This window comes from Conger conger, chromosome 18 (genome assembly GCF_963514075.1).
Source record: "Conger conger chromosome 18, fConCon1.1, whole genome shotgun sequence".
Taxonomy (NCBI): domain Eukaryota; kingdom Metazoa; phylum Chordata; class Actinopteri; order Anguilliformes; family Congridae; genus Conger; species Conger conger.
Genome location: NC_083777.1, coordinates 8887828 through 8897605, shown reverse-complemented (window position 1 = coordinate 8897605; position 9778 = coordinate 8887828).

Below are 9778 nucleotides of genomic sequence, written 5' to 3'. Positions count from 1 at the left end.
TAGGTGAAACACATGAAAGGGTAATAGGACAATAACATGTAATACACATGTAATACAAACGGCTCCGGACTAGAGAGTAGACAATTGCAGAGAATCAGAAGATGCAGAGATAAGGAGAGACAGGTGCGAATACTTCGCTGAAACTAAGCAAGTCATCAGTGATAGAATAGGGAGGCGGAGTTACAGAACAGAATTGAAACTGGAGATGCGTTAGTAAGTTAGTTAAGTGATTTAAATTACAAATACCCAAAACTAGTGAATGTTAGTTGGTTAGTTTGACAAACATATTAGTGTGTTAGTATAATTAGTACTGTACAAATTCTATGTTAGTTGGGATTAGTATATTAGTGCTATGTACAAACATGAAATGGAGAGAAAGCAGGAAGTAAGGAATGCAAGATTGGAAGGAAGGTTGAACCCTCTGTAAACACCCAAATAGTGGGGCACGCAGACAAGGGAGTGACTGGGCTAGTAAACATTCAGACTCAGACATCACAGGGGAAGACAAGTGCAAACTAATAACTATAAACAGAACACCAGACATGAAATATGAAAAATAATAAATTAAAAGAATAATGAAAATAAACAATGATAAACTAACACAGGACAGAACACAGGAACATAACAATTTTGTTTCGAAGCTAAAAATAGGGGTGGAAACTTGAAACGTGAACGATTATTTATTAGATTTTTCCTTTTCGTATATTAAATAAAAGACCAAAATAACGAAGTTATAATGAAGTGGTTCTTCCACTAGGAATCTATATGGAATTATACGATAGTAAACGGGTCTCCATGCAATGACATATAAATTGTGTCCGGGGTCTTTTATTTACTTAGGCTGCACAAAGCACAGGCCTTTATTTGGGACAGGCTTGTATTCGAGGCAGGCCTTTATTTCTTATTAGGCTTTTGGTGTAGAATTTTATTCTTAGAAATAAAGTAAAAGGCTACACTTAAAGTGGGCCAACACTGTTCAACACTTCCTGTAACCGTTCAGAAATCAATTAGTGTAGGCTAATCAGGAAACACCGTCTGGTAAGTCACAGTGTCCGTCTTAACAGACTTAGTTTATTGCAAATATTCTCAAACACAATAAATCACATGCAAGTCCAGAATCCATAAAATGCTTTTTATTGTGAGACATGCGTTTCGTTTGGAGCAGCATACCGGTAGGCTATCAAAAGATTTTCGCTTTGGTTTGGGATTTAATTTACTTTTGGACTATTTGATTCTATTGCTAAATGTTGGGACTGATGGGCACTGCAATATGGGGGGTATCTGATGGTTCACTGTTAAGTTTAATGTAGTTGAAAGAGTGTCGCGATTTCCACCCGTCTGTTTATTGCGAGCCAAGGCAGCCGCTTTCATTCATTCATTGAACGTGCGCTGTGTTGTAAACACATGGAAACCTTATTGCGTAGCCAAGTTGCCTAAATTGAGTTAATTTTTAATTTTGCCTGATTTACTTTTTATTAAATTCGTAGGCTAGAATGCCTCGCGGCAACAATTGTGTTTAAATGTATACTGCTTCAGCCTTTGGCAAGCTACTTAGAAGCGGGCGGCAAGCGACTGGTAGCTTGAGAGCAACGTGTTGGAGACCCATGGTGCAGGACAACGACTTTTCATTGGCAACAGTATTAAACCAACCAACAATATAAAATATTAAGAAGAGCTCTTTTATTTCCTTGAGTTAAATCGAAGCAATGTCTTCTAGTGCTCATGGACTGATAGCCCTACTGGTAGGCAATATTACCCCGGCTTGTATTTGGGGGCCGGCCTTTATTTGTCCGAATCGGCCACGCCCCCGGCTATTATCCGAGGCCCGGCTTCAAATAGAATCCCGGACACAATTTGAGGATTTACTGTAGGCTATAAGAAAATGCATTTCCTCCCACCTTTTGACAGGTGGTTGGGTGCTTCGGGTAGTCTAGCCTATCACGAATGAGTGCGAAGCTGGAATCCGGAAATGTATGCAGATATGAAGTTGCCACATGATATTCTTCTTCACACAACCGGAGAGGAACCGATAGCAGCGCAATGAAGACGTATCTCATTGAAGCGACTGTGTTCGTTTGCAGTATATTGGCGTGTGTGCAGACTGAAACGGACTGGTCTCCGAATACGTTTTGCTCAGACTATTCTTTCATGTGCCCAGCGTTTAAAAGTATATCTAAGAATATAAAGGAGGTAGACTAGATGTATTATTATTATTATTATTATTATTATTATTATTATTATTATTATTGTTGTTGTTGTTGTTGTTGTTGTTGTTGTTGTTGTTGTTGTTGTTGTTGTTGTTGTTGTTACTACAAAGTTTGCCATCTCTCCAATTTGTTAACGTACTAAATGTTTGTACTGACGTCTTAAAGTTATTTTTTTCTTTTAAAAACAGGATTATGTGGAGCGTTTCTACGATGAAAGCCGCTGGCTAAAAACCGATATCGAGGGCAGCAGTCCTACTACTGCTGCCATAGTTGCTGCCTATAACAAGTTGGACGAATACATCGGTGAAACGACTCAAGACAGTAAGTGAGACCTTTCATCTTAAAATTAGTCGGGGAATTTGAACTTCTTCACCACACCTACTGTCTTCTATAAGTGTGTGCGCATAGGCCTATGTATGTTGACCTACAAAAAGTTGTGATAACACATTGTGCCATTCCAGAGACCAAACCTGTTGCAGTTCTTTACTCTGCTAACAAGACGAGCGGGACATATTCTCTTTGTTTTTATGAACCAAATGTCATCGACAAGACTGATCCATCCATTGAGGAGTACATTATGCCGGCTGGCACCATGATTGTGAGGTAAGATAAATAAAAAAACAGCCATTTGGTTTACACATAGATTAGAGATGAGCGATACTGCAAAAAATATCAAATATCAGTAATTTCAGCGCTGGTTTTCTCTCACCTTCAGGGTCTTTAGTGGTGTACCATCTGTGACTAACTTCATTGAACAGGTGGAAAAACTACAAAAGGACTTAAAATCAGCCGACAGGCAGTACGACCACAACAAATATATGGTTGTGGCGTATGAACGCCCGTTGCAATTGTTTTACAGACATGATGAGGCCTGGATTCCGGCAGTTTAAAACTAGAGAAAGTCGGCCAACATTCTCATGTTACGTCTCTTCGTGAGTGTATTCAGTTGTTTCAATTGTGTCACGAGGATAAAAAAAAAAAAAAAAAATTGTCAGTAGCTTGCTTGTTGTTTTTGTTGAAACAAAATGATACATACATAAATAACACCTTATCAAGGAGGTGTTGGGGATTTAGAAGTGGTCGCTTGACTGTTTGATTTTAATATACATCTATTCATTAATATACATTTTAATATACATCTTTCAAACATCAAATAGACCAACTATGGAATATTGTTTAATCTCAAGGTATCTTAAAACCGCTTATAATCAGATAACAATATAAATCGCCAACTGTATGTTCATAGGCTTACCTTGCAAAAAACAGCATGGACTGTGTGCATTGACATTAATGAAAAGGAGAATGTTTGGATAGTTAACTTTGGTCACTTTTGCTCTGTTTGTTTGTCCTTATCTTTGTTGTACAGGTAGCAGTTGAAATTGTACTTCCCTCTAGGGTCTTTCAGCGAACTTATCCCTGGTTATGGGTATGCACTTTGTTGTACGTCGCTCTGTATAAGAGCGTCTGCCAAATGCCAATAATGTAATGTAATGTAATGTGTGATTAGTTTTTTTTTTTTCAAATCTTGGTTTTACTGAAGAATTGTATCGATTAAAGTTATTTTACCTACTGCCTTTCTGCATTTCTTTCATAAGTGTGCTGTGACTTTAGACCTTTCCATTTATAACACCCAATTTTTTAAAGATAAAGCAGGCAAGCTTATTGTTTTGAAAGTCTGTGGAAAACATTTTTGTGGATGAATGTCAAAAAGCATTTTCATGAGGTTAGAGTTCCCCTCCAAAACCTGTAATTGTGCTGACGTCACGGACGTGTAACGCCCTTTTTGCCATTTGAAAGCATGATTGGAATTCCAGCAATTGGTTAACAGGACAGACTTCACAGGTGATTTGTGGGAAAACAGACTATCCGTGCTGTACCTGCTTTTCCTGATTAACCAGCTCAGGCACATCAGTTTCTTGTTACATTTTGCTCTCATTTTTACCACTGTCATTTGTTTCCAGGGTAATTAAGGGTAACAAAAATATATATAACAATAAATTAAAGGTCTTAATAATTCAGATGCCCTTAAATAGATCAATTTGAGGCAGGTTTAAATGTTTGTTCCAAAAACAAAACATATGTGAAAAGTTATGTCATAACTGACATACTCAATTTGGTTGCAGTATGGTCTTTAAGGGAGAGGGGGCAGTAATGAGATTTCACGGAATACAGTTTGTGGATTTATTTGGGGACTGTGCATTTTGATACTTATACAGTGTTTTTATGGCACCTTTAACTCCTTTATAATCCACATAGCAAGGGAAATGTCATTTTCCACAATATGGGTGTAATGTACTGTTCAGGAGACCCAAGTGCAGACCAGGGGATATTCAGAAATCGTTTTTTATTAACAGTTCGATATCAAAAGCCAGTAATCCAGGAAAAACACTGCCAAAATGTAGATGCCAAAGAATAGTAAGTAAACAGTCCAAGGTCAAAAATTACAAAGGCAAAGTACAAAAGGGCAGGGCAAGAGTGTAGTCAAAAGAATAGCAAGAAGATTAAATAATAATAATAATAATCAGGAGGGGGCGGCACGGATGGCGCAGTGGGTAGCACTGCTGCCTCACAGCAAGGAGGTCCTGGGTTCGAATCCCCATCGGCCGGGGCCTCTCTGTGAGGAGTTTGCATGTTCTCCCCGTGTCTGCGTGGGTTTCCTCCGGGTACTCCGGTTTCCCCCCACAGTCCAAAGACATGCACGTTAGGCTGATTGGAGAGTCTAAATTGCCCGTAGGTATGAGTGTGTGAGTGAATGGTGTGTGTGTGCCCTGAGATAGACTGGCGACCTGTCCAGGGTGTATTCCTGCCTTTCGCCCAATGTATGCTGGGATAGGCTCCAGCCCCCCCTGCGACCCTGATCAGGATAAGCGGGTTCAGATAATGGATGGATGGATGGATAATCAGAAGGCAGACAAAACAGAAGGGGTAAGGCAATCTCAAAATCAGGCAAAATGGCATCTCAGGAATCTCTAGTATTACAGGCTTACAAATAATTGGCTCCGGAATATAGATCAACGTTCTGACAAAGGTACCTACTGAGACTGGGGTATGAATACACAGAGGGATAATGAGGATGATCTAACAAATACACATGAGAGAAACATGAATGGACAATATTACACTAACGAGGGATGCACGAAGACACGGACTGGATACACAAAGACACACGTATTACAAATGGCTCCGGACTAGGGAGTAGACAATTGCACAGAGTAAAGGAACATAGTGATGGGGAGAGCAGGTACAAACACTTAGCTGAATTAAGGCAGGCAATTTAGAGATAGGACAGGGAGGCGGAGTTATAGAGCAGTATTGAAGTAGAGGTAAAGTTAGCCTCTTAGTTTACGTCAGAGCTGCCCAACCCTGCTCCTGGAGATCTACCATCCTGTACGTTTTCATTCCAACCCTAACAAAGCAGACCTGATCCTACTAATTAGCAGCTCAATGTGATCTCTAGCTGTTGAATGAGGTATGGTTTGTTAGGGTTGGAGTGAAAACCTAAATCTCCAGGAACAGGTTTGGGCAGCCCTGGTTTACGTGATTCAATTACAATTACCCAAAACTAATGACTGTTAGACTGCGTGCGTGCGTGTGTGCGTTTCTCCTCCTTGTATCTGGGAGAAGTGGGGCAGCCCATGAGAGAGAGTACTGAGGACCCTGTGTCACTGCAACTGATAGGAAACAGCCTATTTATTCTGTGTACTTCCTCTCCCTGGACATAAATCTGATGAAACTGCATTTTTATTTCAGCAGCTTAATACTTTATTGCACACATGGCAAAATGGGACAGTAACCCCAAAGTAAAAGTTTAAAAGTGTAACCAGGCCCTCATATCCTCACCCTTACATTATGAATACCGAAATTGTCCTACATAATCCTATTAAACATCGTCAGATTCAAGGATATAGGCAGCCTGCAAATTGTTAAATATTTTTTGTCCAGTCGGTTGCCAGACATGAAATTAGACAATATAAAATGGCTGGCTTGCTTGAGAGAGAGCAACCCCTGAAAGAAGATGGCGCTCTCTCTCCATTCAGGTATGCGGATTAACAGAAGGAGCAGGAGACTTAAACAGAAAATTCCTCAGAGGGCATTTGGCTCCAGTTAGTGCATTTCACGGAAGGGGTGAGTATGGAGTTGATTTTATCAGCGCTGTGAAATTTGACCCGGCGCACAATACCAATGGGTCCAGAACATGAACAGAACACAAGGGTTAATACTGAGGGACTTGGCCCACAATGCACCATGACTTTTGGCCCTTTTATCACCAGTAAATACAGATTTCTGTATCAGCATGCCTCCCACTACTGACAACAAATATGAATAATAATACTTAATATTTTAAGAATGCATCTACTTATTTTATGTGTTATTGTAAAATCGCATTCATTGCTTTAAAATACTGCTAGTACTTATACAAATATTTGTATGCACAAATGAAAGAAATAACTTGATCTCCCAGAAATAGAACCTTCTGCACTGCTTTTCAAATGAGGCTATGTGTTTAACTGCCCATAAGGTGGTGCTGTTGATTTTCTGGAAAAACATTTTTTTCTAAAAAACCTCAGGGAAATATGAATTGCCGCACAGTGCTAGGAAGCAATGCCTGGGGGAACTGTGTTATGCAACCAGCGAGCCATTTGACTGAATAAGAAGCGTCATCTTTCAACGCAGTTACTGCTATCTGTGCATGCAACAAGTCACTGGACGGCATCCAGTGTGCTGAAATAAACTTCACAACACTGCATCAACAAATGATGTTCTACATTAAATTGTAGAACCATTTAAGCATTATTCTTTCTAATTACTCCTCTACTCCTCTGTCTATCAGTTTGTACTGTCAGCATTTTACAGAGGGCAGACTAGCTCAGTTCTGAAAGGTTACAGCTCTTCTTCGCCCGTCACTGAGTTCCTGAGGTGTGACAAAGTAAAACAGTCTCTAATTAAAACTTGACTTTATGACACAATTATTACGTCATGCACTTGCATGGCATGTGAGTGGGTGACTCGTAGATGTAGAATATGGGAAAATGGGAATATCTGCCAGGCCTCAGAGGAATCAACTGCTCTGTGTCATTGGCCATTGGACCTTTAAAGGCCATTGTGAGTCAGGAACCGAGCCAAGGCTGATTCTGCTTCAGCTCAGTCAGTTGAGGAAGTGAAATGAAACCAGGGCATTATAGGCACTTTTCTATCAGGGAGTTTAATTTCATTCATATTGCTTCAGTTGAACTGAAATGGAATTGACCCAAACCCTGGTCCAGGACTTTGGTTTAATGCCTCAGAGAATGAAAGATCTACTGAAGATGGATTAAGTGAAAGTGAAGAACCAGATGGCCTAGAACCAGGAGGAACCCCCAGGAACTAGAACCAGATGAAACCCCAGGGACTAGAACCAGGCAGAACCCCAGGGACTAGAACCAGATGGAACCCCAGGGACTAGAACCAGGCAGAACCCCAGGGACTAGAACCAGGTGGAACCCCAGGGACTAGAACCAGGCAGAACCCCCAGGGACTAGAACCAGATGAAACCCCAGGGACTAGAACCAGGCAGAACCCCAGGGACTAGAACCAGGTGGAACCCCAGGGACTAGAACCTCTGTTTGAAAATGAGGGGAGCACGGGGGAGGGTCCTCTCTCCCTCCATTCAGATGAGCTCTAAGTCACAGGAGATGAGGAGGTGTGAAACAGACAGAAGTGTGTAGGCGGCAAAGCGGTGGTGGGCCCAGATCAGAACCGAAGATTGTTCCACAGTACGACATCGTCTGCGTCACTCTGCTGAAGTCCAGGCACTCAAAAGACTCCTCGCATGCTCGACGTGTTCTGTTTCCATGGAGATGGCCTTAAAGTGGAAGACTGGTCCTTTTGTCAGGAACATAATTATACTTTTATACCCATATCTTTAAAAAAAAAACACAAAAGTGTGTTTTTATGAGTCATGCTGAAGTGTGGTGGTCTCGTACAATTCTTCGTTCAAAGTTCTCCCAATCGTTTCATTTTGTTATCATGCCTACAGGTATGCTCATAATTTAGTCCCTATTTAGACTAGCAGTTGGAGTCTATAAAATATATTTAAAAAACTATAAAAAAAGATGAAGTGGGCAGTTAAAATAACCGATTCATGATGTACTGTACTCACACAGAGTAAGACTATTGAACTCCAAATCTAGAGGGGTGCGGAACTCATCTCTTCCCAACGCTGAAGCAAAGTCACGTAAATCGTGTCTCTTTTTTTATTAATCCTATTTGGAAGCATTTTATTAATTTATTTTACAGGGGCTTCTGGGGAAAAAATGCTGTTTAATCGACCTGTAACCACGTTTCTGACTAAGCAGAAAGACGCAGTTCTTCGAATTGTAATCCGTTTTTAATGTTTTATTTCATTATACTGAGGCTCATGGGATTACATATTATCAGAGACATCATGAACTTGAAACCTAGCAACAGAAGCGCTCCATCCTGTCATTAAAACAGCATAATAGAAACAAAAAAACCTAAGCTGTTACTGTATTGTTCTTTACTTTTTTTGTCTTTTTTTATGTTGCGGTAAAATTGCTGAATAATTGCAATAATACATTCAGTTGTGACTTACCGTGATAGTGGTACTTTTGCCTCAGCACAGCAGTGCCAATATCTCATGGTAAATATACTTTGAGAATATTACTGCAAATATATTTCACTGTTTTGAACCATGTATAAATGTATAAATATCATATTCCAAATATATTAGTTAGTTAACAAGTGCATTAACAAATCAAAAGTTAATGTCATGCTTAATTAACGTATTTGTCCAACATAAATTCATGTCAACAACTACTTAGTTAATGCCACTTCCTGAACCTCATTGTAGTGGGACCACACATATATACTCCTGTCATCCCCTCCGAACTGACTCCTGATCCCTTCAGCATCCGTACCATACCACGCCAGAGATGACCTGCTGAAACGCTAGGTAGGTCAGAACGGTGTTTGTGCAGATCGTTTTTTAAGACTCTGGTGAATACCCCCAGGTGTTCATTATTGATGAAGTGTTTTTATTTAGACCCGCGGAGCAACGCGCCCAAACTTTCCCGAGCCCGGGCAGAAGTGCTGACTGCAGCGGAACGCGGTTCGCGGTTCGCGGTCCGCTTTAGCGGCTAATAGATCACCGCGTCGAGCGCACTCCAAGCGCGGACCCGGCCGATCCTGGAAACAGAGATCAGGGAATGACCTGGAATCCTTCAAATACAATTAATCAATCAGGAATATCTTCTTCTTTTCAGAGGAGTGAATGTTGAATATGGCATCCTCACCTGCCGTTCATAGCAAGAGTGATTTCCCCGTTTCTTACCCTGTCCCCCCTCACTTTTTCAGGGTGCACTACTACATGGGAGGAGGGGGAACCAACAGACCTTCCTCATTATTTGCTTTAAATGCATGTCTTGGAATCATCTGTCCTGACACTTTGTTTAAAAACAAACAGGAATCTGTTTTTTTCTTTATAATATACTGAGAGGTGACAGCAGTTAAATGTTTTGCACCTGTGTGATAAGCCTACTGCTTGTGAAGGTTTTGTGTAATTTTTTTAATGA